The sequence below is a fragment of the Leucopleurus acutus genome (assembly GCF_964270905.1).
Source record: "Leucopleurus acutus genome assembly, chromosome: 3".
NCBI classification, from domain to species: Eukaryota; Metazoa; Chordata; class Mammalia; order Artiodactyla; family Delphinidae; genus Leucopleurus; species Leucopleurus acutus.
Window position 1 is genome coordinate 36,645,401 of NC_139145.1, and position 21,424 is coordinate 36,666,824.

Below are 21,424 nucleotides of genomic sequence, written 5' to 3' on the forward strand. Positions count from 1 at the left end.
TAAAATGTGGTAGGGCTTCCCTGGTGGCACAGTGGTTGAGAGTCCGCCTGCCGATGTAGGGGACACAGATTCATGCCCCGGTCTGGGAAGATCCCACATGCCGTGGAGCGGCTGGGCCCAAGAGCCATGGCCGCTGAGCCTGCGCATCCGGAGCCTGTGCTCCACAATGGGAGAGGTCACAACAGTGAGAGGTCGGCGTACCACAAAAAAAAATAAAATAAAATAAAACGTGGTATACCCATACAATGGAGTATTATTAGGCCATAAAAATGAATGAGGTGCAGATACATGCTACAACTGGGATGAACTTGTAAATATATACTACGTGAAAGAAGCTTGTCACAGAAGATCACATATAGTATGATTCCATTTACATGAAATGTACAAAATAGGCAAATTTACAGATTTAGAAAGATTAGTGGCTGCCTAGGAAGGAGAGAGGGGAATGGAAGAATGAAGAGTGACTGTTAATGGAAACAAAGTTACTTTCTGAAGCGATGAAAGTGTTCTAAAATTAATTCTATTGAAGTCTGTACAAGTCTGTGAATATACTTTGGCTTGTATAATTTAAAACAAGTGAATTGTATGATAAATGAATTCTATCTCAATTAAGTGGTTATAGTTTTTAAAAAGTATAATGTAGCATGAGATACATACATGCATATATACACATATATATCCTCTATAACAATAATAACCAGACTGAATATTTATATTTATTCAACTAACATTAATTGAGCACCTAGAAAAGAAGAATATATTAAACATGTTTTTAAATGACAGAAACAGTAAGGAAACAATAAGCTTTTAAAAGGAATGAGGTAAATAAAATTCAAGCAAATCTAGAGAAGAGAAAAGAAATATGAGTCAAACCTTGGCTCTATGAGTTAATACCAGAGTAACCATAAACTAGACATTAATCTCCCTCAGCCCAGCTAATCCGCATCTGCACAGCAAAAGCAGTCTGATTGTACTAATCTGTTTTCTATTCTAGATCATTTAGATCATTTTTAATGTTTTTGGCAATTACTGCTTTTAAATTAAAAATCTTCCAACAAACAAAAGCCCAGGACCAGATGGCTTCACAGGCGAATTCTATCAAACATTTAGAGAAGAACTAACACCTATCCTTCTCAAACTCTTCCAAAATATAGCAGAGGGAGGAACACTCCCAAACTCATTCTACAAGGCCACCATCACCTTGATACCAAAACCAGACAAGGATGTCACAAAGAAAGAAAACTACAGGCCAATATCACTGATGAACACAGATGCAAAAATAACAAAATACTAGCAAACAGAATCCAACAGCACATTAAAAGGATCATGCACCATGATCAAGTGGGGTTTATTCCAGGAATGCAAGGATTCTTTAATATACGCAAATCAATCAATGTGATAAACCATATTAACAAATTGAAGGAGAAAAACCATATGATCATCTCAATAGATGCAGAGAAAACTTTCAACAAAATTCAACACCCATTTATGATAAAAACCCTGCAGAAAGTAGGCATAGAGGAAACTTTCCTCAACATAATAAAGGCCATATAGGACAAACCCACAGCCAACGTCATCCTTAAAGGTGAAAAACTGAAAGCATTTCCACTAAGATCAGGAACAAGACAAGGTTGCCCACTCTCACCACTCTTAGTCAACATAGTTTTGGAAGTTTTAGCCACAGCAATCAGAGAAGAAAAGGAAATAAAAGGAATCCAAATTGGAAAAGAAGAAATAAAGATGTCACTGTTTGCAGATGACATGATACTATACATAGAGAATCCTAAAGATGCTACCAGAAAACTACGAGAACTAATCAAAGAATTTGGTAGAGTAGCAGGATACAAAATTAATGCACAGAAATCTCTGGCATTCCTATACATTAATGATGAAAAATCTGAAAGTGAAATCAAGAAAACACTCCCATTTACCATTGCAACAAAAAGAATAAAATATCTAGCAATAAACCTACCTAAGGAGACAAAAGACCTGTATGCAGAAAATTATAAGACAATAATGAAAGAAATTAAAGATGATACAAATAGATGGAGAGATATACCATGTTCTTGGATTGGAAGAATCAACATTGTGAAAATGACTCTACTACCCAAAGCAATCTACAGATTCAATGCAATCCCTATGAAACTACCACTGGTATTTTTGACAGAACTAGAACTAGAACAAAAAATTTCACAATTTGTATGGAAACACAAAAGACCCCGAATAGCCAAAGCAATCTTGAGAACGAAAAACGGAGCTGGAGGAATCAGATTCCCAGATGTCAGACTATACTACAAAGTTACAGTAATCAAGACAGTATGGTACTGGCACAAAAAGAGAAATACAGATCAATGGAACAGGATAGAAAGTCCAGAGATAAACCCATGCACATATGGTCACCTTATCTTTGACAAAGGAGGCAGGAATGTACAGTGGAGAAAGGACAGCCTCTTCAATAAGTGGTGCTGGGAAAACTGGACAGCTACATGTAAAAGTATGAGATTAGATCACTCCCTAACACCATACACAAAAATAAGCTCAAAATGGATTAAAGACCTAAATTTAAGGCCAGAAACTATCAAACTCTTAGAGGAAAACATAGGCAGAACAGTCTATGACATAAATCACAGCAAGGTCCTTTTTGACCCACCTCCTAGAGAAATGGAAATAAAAACAAAAATAAACAAATGGGACCTAATGAAACTTCAAAGCTTTTGCACAGCACAGGAAGCCATAAACAAGATGAAAAGACAACCCTCAGAATGGGAGAAAATATTTGCAAATGAAGCAACTGACAAAGGAATAATCTCCAAAATTTACAAGCAGCTCATGCAGCTCAATAACAGAAAAACGAACAACCCAATCCAAAAATGGGCAGAAGACCTAAATAGACATTTCTCCATAGAAGATATACAGAGTGCCAACAAACACATGAAAGAATGCTCAACATCATTAATCATTAGAGAAATGCAAATCAAAACTACAATGAGATATCATCTCACACCAGTCAGAATGGCCATCATCAAAAAATCTAGAAACAATAAATGCTGGAGAGGGTGTGGAGAAAAGGGAACCCTCTTGCACTGTTGGTGGGAATGTGAATTGGTTCAGCCACTGTGGAGAACAGTATGGAGGTTCCTTAAAAAACTACAAATAGAACTACCATATGACCCAGCAATCCCACTACTGGGCGTATACCCTGAGAAACCATAATTCAAAACAAGTCATGTACCAAAATGTTCATTGCAGCTCTATTTACAATAGCCCGGAGATGGAAACAACCTAAGTGTCCATCATCGGATGAATGGATAAAGAAGATGTGGCACATATATACAATGGAATATTACTCAGCCATAAAAAGAAACAAAATTGAGCTATTTGTAATGAGGTGGATAGACCTAGAGTCTGTCGTACAGAGTGAAGTAAGTCAGAAAGAGAAAGACAAATACCGTATGCTAACACATATATATGGAATTTAAGAAAAAAAAATGTCATGAAGAACCTAGGGGTAAGACAGGAATAAAGACACAGACCTAGTAGAGAATGGACTTGAGGATATGGGGAGGGGGAAGGGTAAGCTGTGACAAAGCGAGAGAGAGGCATGGACATATATACACTAACAAACGTAAGGTGGATAGCTGGTGGGAGGCAGCCGCATGGCACAGGGAGATCAGCTCGGTGCTTTGTGATCACCTAGAGGGGTGGGATAGGGAGGGTGGGAGGGAGGGAGACGCAAGAGGGAAGAGATATGGGAACATATGTATATGTATGGCTGATTCACTTTGTTGTAAAGCAGAAACTAACACACCATTGTAAAGCAATTATACTCCAATAAAGATGTAAAATAAATAAATAAATAAAAAATAAAACAATAGGAAAAAACTTTTAGAAATTAAATCTAGCCTATTTCATTAAACTGTATGTATTTTTAAAGACAGAAAAAGAAAGACTACATAACCATATTCGGCATATCTGCGCACCTTACAGTGGAAAAATATGAATGCCTAGAGTGGAACAAGATATAGTGTCAAATTCATAAGTTGCATTTCTAATTTGGGGCCTATTACCAGTGTTTTAAGTAAGGTATTTTACTTCTATCATGATCAATAATAAATAAGTCAAATTTGTGCATCCCAAACAGTGTTTAAAATCAATAATTATCATGTTTTTTTTGTCAAGCAACTTCATTTTCAACTCAAAAAGCAAACATATCAACAGAAGCATTATTCTTAATTTTCAGAGAGTAGTGAGCCCAAAGCCCAGGTCTGCCTTCCTTTCGTTTGTCTTGTGACTCTACAAGTCACTTTACCTTAGTCTAAGTTTCAAAGGCAGTCGCTATAAGTTGCTTACTCATTTTCTATTCTCCCCTTGTCTTTAGATATAAAGGCCAATTAGTTTTGGACATCAATGTGCCCAGTTAATACTCAGCTTTCCCTGTGTTAGCTTTAGGCATTGAGAAGTAAAAGGAAGTTCCTGAGAGGGGCTGCCATGAACACTTTCAAATAGGGGCAAGGTCAGCTGGCATTCCATTTTGGTCCTTTGTTCTTCATGCTTCCCTGCTACAGCTTATCTAGAATGTGGACACCACACCTGGAGGAACAGCAGCCATACTATGGATGAGGAAGCACATCACACACCATGGGTGGGACGGCGACGTAGGGAGAGCGAGGGATTTCTTACAACATCACGTGGCAAATCCACCAGCCCTGGACACTATACATAGAAACTAAATGTCATTTGCTTAAGCGTCTGTTTCCTAGGTTTTTCATTGCTTGTAGCAGAATACATTCTTTTTCTGACACTATCTGAAGGTAATAATTGTACCAATCCCTGTGACTGCTGATTAGCACTATGCTTAGCACATGGTTAAGTATCAGAAAATGTTTACTACTAATGTTATGAGCAGGAATTCTATCATAAACCTTAATGGATAGACATCTCTAAGATATCGAACTTCTGAGGCAGGACATGACTGGGAGAGAGATGTGTATATGTGAAACCAAATACAAAGACACACATTAAAAAATCTGATCTGTTTCTAGTTACACCTTCATTCAGCTAGGGAAGGTTTCTATATTATATGCTTAACTTTGGAGCTATTGCCATTTTCCCATAGTCTCGAAGAAGTCAATAAGTAATTGATAAATTTTCTGTCACTGTGGGCAATTAATAGAAGTTACACAGCATCGGTTACATCAATTTTCCTGTATCCAAGGAGCAAAAAATTGATTTCACAAAGTTACTGGTGCATATTGATTCAATGCCTTATCCCTAGGCCATTTCTATTTAATGCTTTTGTGCAGTCATTGAAAAAAGTCTCAGACTGCCAAATAAAATGTAGTTCTGTGGAGTTTTTATCTATTACTCTGCTTTGCAAGTATTTTTGGAATCAGTAATGCACTTTCAAGCTGAGGGATGTGGATATCCTTTCTCTTAAAATATTTTCATATCTAGAAAATAAGAATAGGAAACAATTATTCATTTAAGTCTGAAATCTCAAGTGACACATTCACAAAGATATGAGAGTATGTGTTTTTTGAAAAAGAATAGGATTTGTGTTTTAAGCTTCTCTCTTGGGTTTCAATAAGTGGTTTGAGATAAAGGAATACAAATATATTTCCAACACTTTATTTTCAAGGGGGTACTGTGCCCTCATCTTCTCAGGGAGGCCTGGGGGTCACATTCAAAGAGGAGGGAGGCATCCAAAAATATATCTGAATATATATAATATTCAGTAATACTAGACCTTAAAAGCGATTATTCGAAAAAGTTCTATATTCGACTATTTCCCTGTCAAGAAATGTGGATGAAGTGCCCATTCTGTGGCAGGTACATTCTAGGCCTTGGGGAAAACAGCGTGAGCAAAACAGACAAGACTCCTGCCCTCCTACAGTTTATATTCAAGAGAAGTACAAATGGATGGGGAGGGGAAAGATAGAAAAATATCAACAAATAAACAGCATAATTTCAAACAGTGTTAATGCTGTGAGGAACGGTGATGGTATCTAGCAATGGATGAGACAGTAAGTGGGGTGAGTGGGAATATCCTACCAAGATAAGGTGGTCAAAAAGTCTTTTTCAGAGGAGGGGACATGTGAGCTAAAACCTGAATGACAAGGAAGAAGCTGTACAAAGATCAGGTAAAGAACAGTCTAAAAAGAAAGAATAGATTGTGCAAAGGCCCTAAGGCAGGAAAAAGTTTGGGTTCTTCCAGGAGCAGACAGAAGAGCTAGTGGCTGGAGTGAGCAAAGGGGGAACAGGGTAAAATAAGAGCTATCAACAGAGGCTAGATCATAAAAATCTTCATTCTTCCACAGAGTGGATTTCATTTTATGTGACATGAGTAGCCACTCGAGGGTATGGGAGTTATTGCACCAGACTCATATTTTGTTTATTCAATCCCAGTGTCCCTAATTAAATCTATTTTGTCGTTAATCCTATATTTCAATTCCCTCCCGCACCCTCATGTGAGGACACAGCGAGAAGCCAAGCCAGGGAGAGAAAAACCTTGATCCTTTTTCTTGGGCTTTCCATCCTCCCGTATTGTGAGAAGACAAATTTCTGTTGTTTAATCTACCCAGTCTGTGGTATTTTGTTAAAACAGTCCAAGATATTTGGATATGAGCTTTCCAAAGAGTGATCAACACAGAGACAGAGAAGAGCTTGAGAAAGCAACACTAACCTCCCCACGACACACGTCAAAGTCACAGTGATCTTCCACCCAATGCTTATCGAGACTATTACATTGAATTTGATAGATGATCGAGAAACTGTTTTCCAAACTTTGCTCTGGGATAGAAAATCTACATTTATACAACATCCCTTGAGTTATTCACAGCAGCACCCTCCTGAAACCAGTTACCCCCTTGACAATGAGGCAAACATTCAAACATATGGCTGCATTCAATAAAATAGCAGTCAAGCTATGTATATTTCATTTTACAACAACTAAGTGTATAGTGTGGTATTTATTTTCTAATTGAAATTTACTATCATTTTTTCCTGAGACATTTTTCCTAAAGATGTAAAATAATTTTGTGTTTCAGCAAATGCAGTTTTATTCTTCTTAATTAATAACAGAGTTGTGTGTTTCTCATTTTGATTCATTACAAGAATCTTGACAGTTGGAAGAGATTGTAAAATGTGTTACGTTGTGTTGCTTAATACCTTATTAGGAAAACTGTCTTGCCTCCAAGGTAGTTCTGTTTGCTACATTACAATGAGACTGTAAGTTACTTTGACAGGGAAACAGGAAAAGGAAGTCTCTACTTATAAATATAAATAAGAGCCCATACAAAAGAGGAAATGTAAAATTATTCCACAACTTACATGATGATTGAGAATCCTGATCCGCATAAGCATACAACTCAAACACAAGGCTATTTTCTTTCTCCTCTGGTATCTTTATGAACATAATCAAGACTTTTATACAGACCTTACTAGCCAATATTATAAACACTGTTAATGTTTATGAATACATTACTCATTTCCATTTTTAGCATCTACTTATCCCTAAAAATAAATGCCCTATGTTTCTGCTCAACTTAAATATTAAGAATCTACCAGAACTTATTCTCCTCTGTAAGAATAACAAAATAAGCTTATTTCATGGTTATGTGTGATTATTCTAGTCTACAACATTCATAAAATTGATTGTAATATATGACTATCTTCTTCAACATGCAGTCTAAGAACAAAAAGAGGGTGGGGACAGCAAAATGGTGCTCAAGATGAAGATTTATTATTAAACTGAAATCACAGAAAATTAAGCAAGGGATTTTCAGGCAAAGGGAAACAAAGCATTCTGCTTTCCTGATGCACTGTTATAGTATTAAAGCTAATCAATTTTGTTTGGTGAGTGCTCTTGTGTTAAACTTGTCAAGTGCAACGTTAATTAATCATCTTTACCTCTGAAAAAGGATCCTTAGTGTCTGTTTCTTCTCCTCTCTCACAAAAAGAAAGGAAAAGAAAGATAGAAGGAGAGAGAGGAAGGAAGGAAGGAAGGGAAAGAAAGGGAAGGGAAGGGAAGGGAAGGGAAGGGGAAGGAAAAGAAAGGAAAGGAGGGAAGGGAAAGAGACTGAGAGAAAGAGAGGGAGGGAGAGAAGGGAAAGGAAAGGAAAAAGTGAGAGGGCTGGGAAGAAGAGCTCGGCCATCGATTGAAAAAAAAGGAACCAGGTAGGTTTCAGGTTGCTCTAGGAGCAAGAAAAAAGTCATGGAAACCATGAAGTTAGACTGCAGTCAAACCCTCCCTTTCAGTAATGACCATTGTACCACAGGGCTTGTCAAATTTCACAACCCCCTGGAAGCAATGATTACATTACCCATAATCAGATGAGTGCCCTAAGGGGCTCAATCTGCTTGGGGAGCTGATAAACCAGGTCTGCACACAAAGCTTCAGGTAGTTTGGAGAGCAAAATAAGATCTGGCTTGCTTATCCACGGTGGCTTTTGGATATTTTGCAATGCTGCACAATACGTCACTCTTTAAAGATAAAGAAATAATAACCCGCCAGCAATCATCTTTCATCAGTCATTTGGGTCTCAGTAGAAATTAAGTTCAAGTTGCCAGGGCCTGGTGTGAATGTTCCTTTGTCAGCATACCTGGGCTTCATACTGCTTTGTTATGTGGCTACTTACATAATTTATAGCCTCAACACTTGCACCAGGATTATAGGAAATCTTTGCTCAGGGTCTACATTTGTTCTTTCATTTGGCTGAGCGTGTATTTTAAAGAGAGAATCTTAATAACTCTATGTTTCCCCTTTTCTTTTTCGTGTAAACAAATACGTAGTGCAGAAATAAAAAACAACAGAATAATTTTATTCCCATCTCAGTTCTTTGTACCTTACGCATCTTGCCTGAGCCCCAAGGTAGGCAGAAAGAAATTTCGCTTATTCATATTACATGTTCTTTTAACCACAGGCTGATTACTGATCTTCATAATACAAGCCCCCTTAGTGAACATGATGTGTCTTTTTACAGGGAATCATAGTGCTCCTAACATCCCATGTGCATTTCTCAAATAATCTGTTCTCTTTTAAAAGTACTGGGGCTCATTGCCAAACCATTAAGAATTAGATGAAAAACTCCCAAAATGTATACATAAAGAGGATAGGTTTAAAGTTGAGGGATTGCTAATATATATGTTGTCTTATTTGCACTGCTATAACAAATTATAACAGAATGGGTGGCTTAAACAGCAAACGTATGTTTCTCAAAGTTCTGGAGGCTGGAAGTTTAAGATCAGGGTGCCAGTATGGTTGGGGAGGGCCCTCTGCCTGGTTTACAGATGGTGGTGTTCTTACTGTGTCATCACATGGCAAAAATAGAGCTAACTAGCTCTCTGGCCTCCTCTTATGAGGGTACTAATCCCATTCACGAGGGTCCCACCCTCAGGACCTAATTACCTCCCAAAGGCCCTACCTCTTAATACTATTACATTGGCATTAGGGTTTCAACATATGAATTTTGGGGGAGACAAACATTCTTTAGATAGATAAATAGACCCTTGCACTCCAAGTGCAATGATGACAAATGGCAAAATTATGAAATATCGTTGACACCTTTCACCTACCACAAAAATCACGTTCAGTGCTTTTTCATGGGCTCTACCACTCCCACCTTAAAGGAAATGTTTTGTTGTTTATTACTGCTCTAACTGCATCTTAAAAAAACACTTGAAAACACAATGAATACTGCAAATGAAAGTACCTCTACTGGTAGAACTCCTGGTACTTGCAAGATGATAGTAGAAAAGATACAGTTTTAATCAGTAAGAACGCCATACCTTCTCAACGAGGAGTATATCATGTTAACATCCATTTACACCAGCAACAAACATAAGGCTGAATAAAATTATCAAAATGTACTTACACATTTTATGCACTCTATACAATGATAGGCTCTTGTCTTGTACACTGTTAATGAGACAGGTGAAACAAACACTGTTATATGGCTACTGATGCATCAGCACCCATGGGCAACTACCCATGGGAATTAATAGAAGAAAATGGAGCCCATTGTTCCTTTAACCTTGATTTTCCCCTATGATATAAAAAGTGATAAGCTACCTTAGAGATAAATATGATATACAATAGGAGCCGAATTACTGGACTTTCACCAGACATCTGCCACCATGGTAACTTCTATAAAGACAGAAGCAAAAATAACAGGACTGGCAAAATCAAGCTTCCTAGAAAACCGTCCTTGCAAAAGAGGTAAAAATCTAAAACATTTCTCATTATTTTCTTGTCGAGGAATGAAAACATGGCCACTGTGGCATGTTTCAAGATTCCGGATAAGTGGCAAAACCATTCTTAAACCCACAACTCCACTTCAGAACAACTGCTCATTTAGAATCCTTCTGAACAAAGATGGCACATAGGATGATATCTTTCCACTTCACTTGCTAGTCCCTTTGAAGATTTGCATTTGACATTCAGTGACAAATCACCTCCCTTAAGGCTCTTAAGTCACATATCACCTACTGCAGACTTGAGATTTAAGTCCTATACAAGAGAATCATTCTCTACCAAGCGAAAAATTTGCTTCCTGAGAATTCTCACCTCCTCCTACAAACATGAGCCCCCCCCCCCATGCAATAGCGGGGGCTCCCTGAAGGAGGTCTTTAAAATAGAAAGGAACTATGCTTCCCTGTCTCACAAAAGAATTCAGTATAAGGTAGTCTTTAAACTATATTCATGGGCTTTTTCTCATAGCAGGAAGATGTATATTAAAATATGACATTACTATATGCTAATTATTTTCCTTTGTAGGAAATGAATTAAAATCAATTAAAACTGGGAGTGGGCCAAGATGGCAGAGTAAGAAGACCCTGAGCTCATCTCCTCTCACAGGTATACCAAAATTACAACTATTTACGGAGTAACTATTGATGGGAAAGATCAGAATCTAGCAGAAAAGATCTTCTACAATGAAAGATATAAACAAGGAACCACAAGACAGGTAAGAGGGGTGGAGTTGCAAGACCCATACCCCCAGGTGGGTGACCCACAAACAGGAGGATAATTACAATTGTAGAGGTTCTCCCCAAAAAGCAACAGGTCTGAGCCCTACATTAGGCTCCCCAGCCTGGGGGTCCTGCAATCAGAAGACAAGACACCAGAACATTTGGCTTTGAAGTCCAGGGGGGGTTACTTTCAGAAGACTCAGAGGGCTGTGGAAATAGAGACTCCATCCTTATACAGTGTACACAAAATCTCACATGCTCCAGGACTCAGGGCAGAGGCAGTAATTTGAAAGAAGCCTAAATAATTTCACATCAAAATATGCAACCAGTCCGCATATTCCATCGGCTACATAACACAGATACCCTGTGCAATTTTTTGGGTTTAGAAAGATGAATATTTTACTTGCAAATAGGCATTCACCAAGAAAGCCAATAAGGTCCTTAGAAGCATAACAGATAGGAGTTTCTGACAGGAATTCTGTTGGCCTCTCCCTCTAAATAGGCAAAACTAGGAAAACATTTGCATGACAGAAAGTTCCCAGTTTCTGCATCCTTCTCACATTTTCCACCTTGCTTGATCATCTGCTAAGACTTTCCCAAACAAATCTCTTTCTTATTTGTATGTGGAAGAGAGGCATTCCCTAAGGAAATATACAAAATTGAAGTATTTCGTGGGTGCAGTCAGCATGTAACAAATGACTTATGACAACCATCTGAAATGTAGCAATTTTGCATTTTCTAAGTCCATTTACTATACTCTGCTATACTCTTGAGACATAACCAAGACCCTAAATGTTTCATTGGGTCCAGAAGACACTCAGATGAACTTTTTATAAAGCAATAAGTTTCCTTGGGCATATCTGTTGCTTCCAGGTAAATTTAACTATGATAGTCATTAATACAGTGGTCAGTATAAATGTCCTGAATATCTGTCACAATTAAAATAAATAAAAGTATGCCAGGGGTTACACATAACCCACTTTAGCCTCTAGGATAAACCACTTTCAAGATTTGCCTGGTGTATCTCAGTCTTCGGCAAGATAATTATCTATCATAAAGACAATGTTTAAAAAGCAATTGTTATTGGCAAACTATCAAAATTTCAAATATATTTAATAGTAGGTAGCTATAGTTACATTAAAATAATAAAATGTACCTCTGATAATTTCATTACTTTATTATCAAATTGATCTTCCCAATGCTTATATCACCTACTCAGAATCTAATGCTTCCTCACTAGACACTGGATAAAGTCCAATCTCCTCAATTAAAATTCAAGATGTGACAGGTCTACCCTACCTCTCTCTCTAAATTTAACTCCCACTGCTACACTGGACAAACTGCATCATTCTACTTCTTCCACTGAAAAGATGCTCAACATCACTAATTATTAGGGAAATGCAAATCAAAACCACAATGAGGGAACAACTCATTTTGGTCAGAATGGCCATCATCAAAAAGTTTACAAATAATAAATGCTGGAAAAATGAACCTTCCTACACTTTGGTAGGAATGTAAATTGATACATCCATTATACAGAACAGTATGGAGTTTCCTTAAAAACTAAAAATAGAGCTACCGTATGATCCTGCAATCCCACTCCTGGGCATATATCCTGACAAAGCCGTAATTCAAAGAGATACATGCACCCCGATGTTCACTGCAGCACTATTTACAATAGCCAAGACATGGAAACAACCTAAATGTCCACCAACAGATGAATGGATAAAGAAGATGTGGTGTGTGTACACACACACACATGCACACAAAATGTAATATTACTCAGCCACAAAAAAGAATGAAATAATGCCATTTGCAGCAACACAGATGGACCTAGAAATGATCACACTAAGTGAAGTGGTCAGAAAGAGAAAGACAAATATCACGTGATATTGCTTACATGTGTAACCTTAAAAAAAAAAAAGAATGATATAAATGAATTTATATACAAAACAGAAATAGACCCACAGACATAGAAAACATATTTGTGGTTACCTGTGGAGTAAGGGGAGGTGGGATAAATTGGAAGGTTGGGATTAACATATACACACTGCTATGTATAAAACAGAAAACGAGCAAGGATCTACTGTATAGCACAGGAGGCTATATTCAGTATTTTGTAATAACCTATAAGGGAAAAGAATCTTAAAAAGAATAGATATATATGCATAACTGAATCACGCTGCTGTATACCTGAAACTAACACAACATTGTAAATCAACTATACTCCATAACAAATAAATAAATACAGTCTCCACTCCCTGAGGAACTCTGTTTACAAGATTCTTTCTGCCTGTTGGCTCCTCTCTTCTACACTTAGAAGCATCACCTTTACTTCAAGACTCTCAGAGATAGTGTCAGAGTTTGGTGATGGTAATGACAGTAGCTTCTTAGTAAACAGAATTATTATTCTTATCATCTACCAGATGCTACTGGAATATCCTCATTATATAACAATTCTCTTCCTCAGTATTAAGACATCAAATTTTAAAAATCATTTCTAATTCTCATAAATTTCATTCATGCAGTCCACATACAATTTTTCAATTGGATAAAGTGGCAATACAATACTGACCAGGGCTGACACGGGCCTTGCCCTCATAGAGGGCACCATGGTGGGTGAGGAAGGGTAACAGCTTAACTATGAAGCATGTATTATTATTATTCAATGCCACAGATGGACAGTGCGGGCTTAGAAAAGAAAAGCAATTTAGCTAATTCCACACGCTAAGCAGAGTTCGATTTCCTTGTCCAATTCATTCTCTCATTCCTTGGTCTAACTACTTTATCTAAATTCTTATAGTATGGTATGCACGCAACATTCATTCAGCACTTACTATATGCTATTTTGCATTGATATTTAAATATCCATATGTGCATCCTTTCTTCCTAAATAAAGTGTTAAAACCCTTGAGAGTAATGACCCCACCATATATCTTTTGTATCCTTGAGGCTAAGGGCAGTGTTCAATCTAAAAAGCAGATATTCAATAAGCTTGATGATGATATGAACAGACATATTACCAACAGATATCATAGTAAGTTTACAATAATTAATATTTAACGCTTAGCAAGCATGAAGAATATCTGCCTAGACATTTAACCAGTGTCAAGCATGTTATTTCAAAGCATATCACATATGTTGTAAGGCATATCAAATTATTAAAAACAAAAACAAGAACACAAGGCTATTCTCTAATCTACAGACCTTACTCAGATTTTGCCAATGGTCCTAGTAATAATTTTTATAGCAAAAGAATATCCAAGACTATGCATTGCATTCCGTTGCGTTATCACTTTAGTCTCCTTTAATCTAAACATTTGTTGAGTCTATGTTTCAAGACTTGACATCTTTAAAAAGTATAGTCCAGTTATACAGAGAATTATCTCTAATTTGGATTTGTGTGATGGTTCCTCATTATTAGATTCATATTATGGACTTTTGGCAGGAGCACCTCAGAGATGATAAGGTGATGTAAAGTTCTTCTTAGAGCATTGTATCAGGAAGTACACCCTATTGATTAGTTCCATGATTGGGGCTAATTGGATAAAGTGGTGTCAGCCAGGATTCTCTACCGCAAAGTTAGTAGTTTACCCTTTGTAACTGATAAGTCTTACAAGAAGATAAGTTGAGACTATGTAAATATTCTGTTACTCCTTAAACTTTCACCCACTGGTTTTTATATCCATTAATAATTTTTGCTTGAACCAATTATCATTATTACAATTGCCAAATGATAATTCTAATTCTATTAGTCTTTCTACATTTATTAGTTGTTTGGAGAAGACAAACTGTGAGAAAGAGATTTCTCTTTAATTTGTTTAGTTAACTAATTACACCAATTTGAATTCATGGGTTCATATTCAATAGGTTAAAATCCTTTGCTATCATTATTTTGGTGCTCAAATTGTCTCGTATTGGCTATTGGAGGTCTCTTCAAACTTGCTCCTATGTCCTTTGGAAACATCAGTCATCGACTACATCCTCACTTTCTGCCACATCGTATTCTGGGTTCATCTTGTGCTTTCCTTGCCCCAGCCCCAGATAGTTCTCCAAGGAACCCTGATTCATTCGTTTTAGTGGAGAATGGTATTTGGAAACCAAGACAGGGCCCATTTTCTTTTGAAACATCTCCAATCAGGCTGAACAAGAGAATCCACGTTGGAAAACCAAGTGACCCTTTCTCAGTCTTCACCATACGTGCCCCAGCAGGGGCAGGTGACTTGATGATTCACTCACTTGAAATATGCTCCTTCCTTGGCTTCCTAGGTGACATTTTCTGAGTTCTCGTTAGACCTCACTGGTGCCCCTTCTTGATTTCCCCTGTAGGTTCTTCCTCATTTTCCTGACCTTTGTTTACTGTATTATCCTAGGACAATCCTTGGAGCTCTTCTCTAAGTATACACAGTTCCTAAAGACCCTCACGTGGGAGGCATCATAGCATGATTCTAGGAGTCAGTCTGCCTGAGTCTGCATCCCAACTCCATAACTTACTAAGTGTAAGTATGTTATAGGGAAGATACATAACCTCCTTTGCCTCAGCGTCCTCATCCATAAAATGGAAATATTAATAATACCTACCTTACAAGGTTGTTCTGAGAATTGAAACTGTTCCTGTCCCACAGTAAACTCTATATATCATCATCATCAAGTTCCACATTTTTAAATACCATCTTTATACCTCTCCAGCCTCAACCTCTCCTACACTCAGAAATATTTCCATCAGCTGGATATATAATGGTGACTAGGTGTCCAAAAGAAATCTCAGAATTAACATTTGCAGAACCAAACATTTAACTTCATTCATAATAGCTCGTATCTACTGTCCCTAGTCTTCCCCATTTCAGAAAATAAGAGCCAGAGGGATCCATGTGAATTATCTCTCTACTTGAAACACTCAAAATACCTACCTTTATAAAAATTAAAGCAAAGTCCTTTACTATGACCTATGGGCTCTGTGTAGCTTTGCCTCAGCTACTTCCACAACCTCACATCTCTTTTCTGCTTTCCCACTCACTCAGGGCCTTAGCACCCTCTTTTCCCCCTGCTTGAAGCTCTCTTCCACATCCCAATGCCTCATTTGCTCACAGTCTATGTTAGTCAGAGTTCTTCAGAGAAACAGAACCAAATAAGATGTGTATATAATTTCCAATTCAAGACCCAGGAAGAGCCAATGTTTCAGTGTGAGTCCAAAGGTAGGAAAAACCCCTGTCCCAGCTCAAAGGCCATCAGGCAGGAGGAATTCCTTCTTATTCATGGGAGAGTCAGTCCTTTTGTTCTACTCAGGCCTTCAACTGATAAAAGTGGCCTACCCACTTTAGGGAGGGAAATCTGCTTTACTCAGCTTACCAATTTAACTCTTAATCTCATCCAAAACACCCTCACAGAAACACCTGGAATAATGTTTGACCAAATGTCTAGGCACCCTGTGGCCCAGTCAAGTTGACACATAAAATTAACTATTACACAGCCTTTCACAGTTTTGCTGAAATATTATATCAGATAGGATGTCTCTAACCATCTGTATAAAATCACAACCATATTCTGTCTCTGGTTGCTTTACTCTTCTTTATTTTCCTTTCTAGAACATATTACCAACTGATATATTATATAAGTGTTCATTGTTTACTGTCTCCTCCTTCCTACCTTCTACCCAATACATTTGATTATAAGCTCCATAAAAGCATGGACTTTGTTTTATTCACTGCTTTATTTCTATTGCTTAGAACAAAGAGGTAATCATTAAACATCTGCTCAGTGAATGGATGAATATCTTCCTTACCTGCCATATTATTTAAAACGTAAACTAGCTTGTTCTTTTATCACAAAGAGAAGTAATATACCATAGAATTTAGTCATTCACATGTGATAACCTAGAGACAACCTTCTATAAGGCAATCATTGATGAAACGTGGAAACTGCTTTTTTGTTTCAGAACATACACATCATGTGAATTATCATCATCACTCTTTAAAAACAGATGCTTATTTCTCAGTACTCACCAAGAGAGCAGCAAAACCTTTGATGAGCTGTTAAGAGATTACCAAGTTCGGCATAATTCTTGGAACTATGAATATTGATTTGTATTTTAAAGCTTTTGCTAACTTTAAAAATAAAGCTAAATTTCTTAACTACTTAAGTAACATTTTACGCCAAACAGTTCTCAACTGAAAAGTTGTGATGACTACATTTCTGAGTTAAAATAAGCTAGCACAGTGATCAGTTTACAAAGAGTATCTATAATGCGCCTTCAACTCTGATTTCTTGTTGCCTATCCTGACAACCATCTCCATTCTACTGCCTAGACTCACTTTACAGATAAAAGGAAAACATTTTTTTCATTTTCCTTCTCCCAATTGCCATCTCTTTCTCTCACTTGATCTCATTTGATCTCATTTCTGGTTTTGACTTCTATTAAGAAATGGAATTTTCTGTATTCAATCTACAGTATGCCCTGTATCTTCATCAATTATGCTTCAACTGTACACAAATATGGAAACTGATAACTGTAGCCTGTCAGAAGGTATTTCTATAATAAGGCAGAAGTTTCTATAATTCATTTTTAAGGGAAGTTTCCTAATGAATTTTTAAAGCATATATTTTTTCATTCTTAGCATCAAAGTCTATTATTTTCATAAGCAGTTTTCAGAATGGTATATCCACGTGTGAAGCTTTGATAACATCCTTTATTATGTTCTTAACAAATGTGGAACTCAATTATTTCAAATCTGTTCAATTAATGCTCTATTGCTTTTTCATGCTGGTCAGTCAGTCTTTTAAGCTCTTTGCTGAAATAACAGGAGCTTAAACCACATAATTAATACTTGGTGTTTGAGGAGGGGGTATGCCTTGAAAAGCTCAATTCTCTAAGCAAAGTAGTTCTGAAAACTGTTTTCATTTTCCTGATGATAATCCATCAATTTCTACAGTCCTTAAAATAATATAAAGCAGTTAAGCCATGGAGTTTCAAGCCTTACTGACCACTGAAAGTAAGCTTAAGTCCTGTTTGGAAGGATATAAAAATATTTTTATACAAAGAAAAATTAATAGCCTCAAGCATTTGGATAAGGACAAAATAATCCATAAACTCTAATGTTTTGGTTTACTTGGGAAGCCTTTAAAAAGTGTTAAAATGGAAAGAACAAATATCTCAAAGATAACTTTAATGGAAAATTCTAGAAATTAAACCTTTTCCCCCTAGTAACATATGCTGTCATTTACAGTAAATACAGTTTCAAAGAAACAATCAAAATAGACCGTCCCAGCTCAATGATACCAGAGAAAACATCGTGGTTTGATAATTGTAGAAATGGTTCAAGAAGCTAAGAAACAGAGAGTATGATTCTCCTATCATCTATCAGAAATTTCAGCACAAGTTTGTTTTAAGGCAGCAATAATCCCAAGCTTCTAGAGCAGAGAAAAAGGTCAGCAAACTACAGTCCAGCTAAGGGCCTGCTGTGCAATGGTCTTCATATTTTTAAAGAGTTTAAAAAAAAAAAAAAAGAAGAAGAAGAAGAAAGTAAAAGAAGAGGAATATGCAAAAGACAACTGTATGTAGCCAGCAAATCCTAAAGTATTTATACTAGGCACTGTACAGAAAAAGTTTGCTGATCCCTGTTCTGATGCATAGTCTGAAATTTAAATTTAATATTTTTTTCCTTTACCACGAAAGCAACAAACTAGGACACAGAGAACTAGAATCAAGAAAAAAGTGAAAATGCCACATCTACCACAAAAATTATCCAGGAATATGAATTAAATGCAGTCATGTGCTTGAACTGGTTCATATTGGTTTCCATGGACCAGTCATTAAATTTTCAGAATGTTGTGAGTTACCTGGCAATCCATTGCTAGTTTGAAATCAGCCATTTGTGAGAATATTTACACCATGGAAATTAGCAAGCACTATAAATAGAGCTTTGGGGTGGGGGGTTGTTTGCTTATGTTTATTTTGTCTGCTTTAGAGCACACCAGTGACTGAATGTCTTCTTCACATGAATTGTAAAGTAAGATTTCTGTCAAAGCATCTCAGTGTTGAAATTATCTTGCTCAACCCTGCATATATTTCTAATGAAGTGATCCTTAGCCCTTTGCATATAGTTCTTTTGACTGAGAACTTTCTTTTGGCAAGGGAGCCCATTCAATTTGGGATTTGTGTAACAACCACCACGGACTCCCATTTCTACAGTATTACTGACTGAAAACCTTCTGTTGCCAAATACAAAGAAATTCTGGATGGAATATAACAAGCAGTTATAAAAGCATACCTATGTGCATGTGTTTCGTGCATGTATTTGGATCTCCCCAAGGGACAAAAACTAAAAGAAAACTGGAAAGCAGAGGGACTGCCATGTGAGCTGACTGCATAGAAGCTGTATGGAGGGTTATTGCTCTCATAATCAAGGAATTTAGGATTTAAATGTCCTGAGAATACAAAACAGGATAAGATGTTATTCCATAGATTCTCAGATGAAGGCAGGACAGTTGAGTGATTTTTAAAGCAGTAAAATTATATTAAATGAGTAACTATAGTTCAAGGAAGTGGTTCGAAGAAGTGAAAAGGAAATTTAAGCTTGGATTCTGATTGGTAAAAGAGTCTCCCTTGGGAAGTCATAGGCCAGAGGTTCAGATTTAAACTACTTGCTTGATCTGGACACTACCAAGCTGAAAAATTAACATCAAAGGGGCAATAATAATCACTAAAGGTATTTGGCAGAAGCAAATGAAAACCTTCTTAAAAGATTAATTATCAGAGATCAAGGTCTTCTAACAATAAGCCCACAAAGCACAAAGATGCAGAATATGCAAGGAACATGTAACAGACCATGAAAAATGTCAGTAAACCCAACAAACACACAGAACTTACAATAATAAAGCTATCAGAGTTAAGTATTTTGAAATATAATATTCATGTAAAAAGAAAACTGAAGGCACAAGTTATAACAAAAAGAAATAATTTTTAAAAACCTGGCAAAAATGAAAAAGAAACAATTTAGATTTCTAGAAATAAAAAATAAATCACTGAAAAGAGATTTAGTAAACTGTGTACGTAAAGAAATTAACTAGGCAGTGAGCACACATAAATAGAACACCTGGAAGAAAAGTTAACAGACACCAACAATAGAATGAGAAGGTCTAATATATTCTTAGTAGGAGTACACAAAAAGAATACAAAGAATGGAGGATATTCATTATTCATTCATTATTCATATTCATTCAATATTCAATATATTGAATATTACAACTGAGAATTTCCTGTAACTGACTAAATGCAAGAACCCTTAGCCTCAAGGAACAAACAGAATGAAATAGAAGAAAAGTAAAATAAAATCTACACCTGGACATACTGAATATAAAGACAAAGAACAAGTCTTGAAAGTGGCCAAAAAAAAAAAAAACAGAATAACTTAAAAAAAATACAATTACATCTTTAATAATTTTTTTCAGTAGCAACAATGGATAGAGTCCAGAATATTTGGGATAAAATTAAAGTATTAAAAGAAATTATCGATAATTACTATGCAGCTAAACTCTTATTCTAGAATAAGGAAAAAAGTAAAAATTTTCAGTAAAGAATGAGAGAGAGAGAGAGAGAGAGAAAGGGTCTGTTATAAGAACTACTAAATGATATACTTCATGGAAGAGGAAGTTAAGTTCAGAAGGAGTAGCAGGAAGGAGTGGTAAGAAGAGAAAGTGGTATGTGGATTGCTAAATCTAAAGAAGCCTTGACTATCTGTATTAGTCAGCTCTGGCTACCATAACAAAATACCACAGAGTGGGTGGCTTAGACAACAGAAATGTATTCTCTCACAGTTCAGGAGGCTGGAAGTCCAAGATAAAGGTACCAGCAGGGCTGGTTTCTTTTGAGATCTCTCCATGGTTTCCAGAAGGCCATCTTCCCTGTGTGTCCTCACATGGTCTTTTCTCAGTGCATGCACACTCCTGGTGTCTCTTTCTCTTCTTATAAGGACACTAGTCCTATTAGATTGGGGCCCCACCATTATGATCTCATTTAACCTTAATTATCTCCTTAAGGGCATATCTCCAAATACATTTACATTGGGAGTTAGGGCTTCAACATATTAATCTGGGGGCACATAACTCAGTCCCTAACACTACAAAAGATAATAATAGAGGTAATTTCCAACGGGAAGGGAAAATAAGGTAAAATTAAAATATCAGAAAGCAACATGTAAAAGTATGTGCCTTTAATTTCTTCAGAAGTAAAAAGAAATGTAAATAGTTTTAGATTTTATGTTAAATATGCATGTTAAACTTTTAAAACATAGAATGTAGAAATTCCAAATAGAGGAGGAAAAAGTAAAAGTAAAAAGAAAATTTGCTCAATCTAATAAAGACAAAAAGAATCATAGATAAAAATAATACATTTATATGCACCCTAAACATTCTAGGTGAAATATAAAAATATCTTAAGTCTATTGATGATTTTACAAGA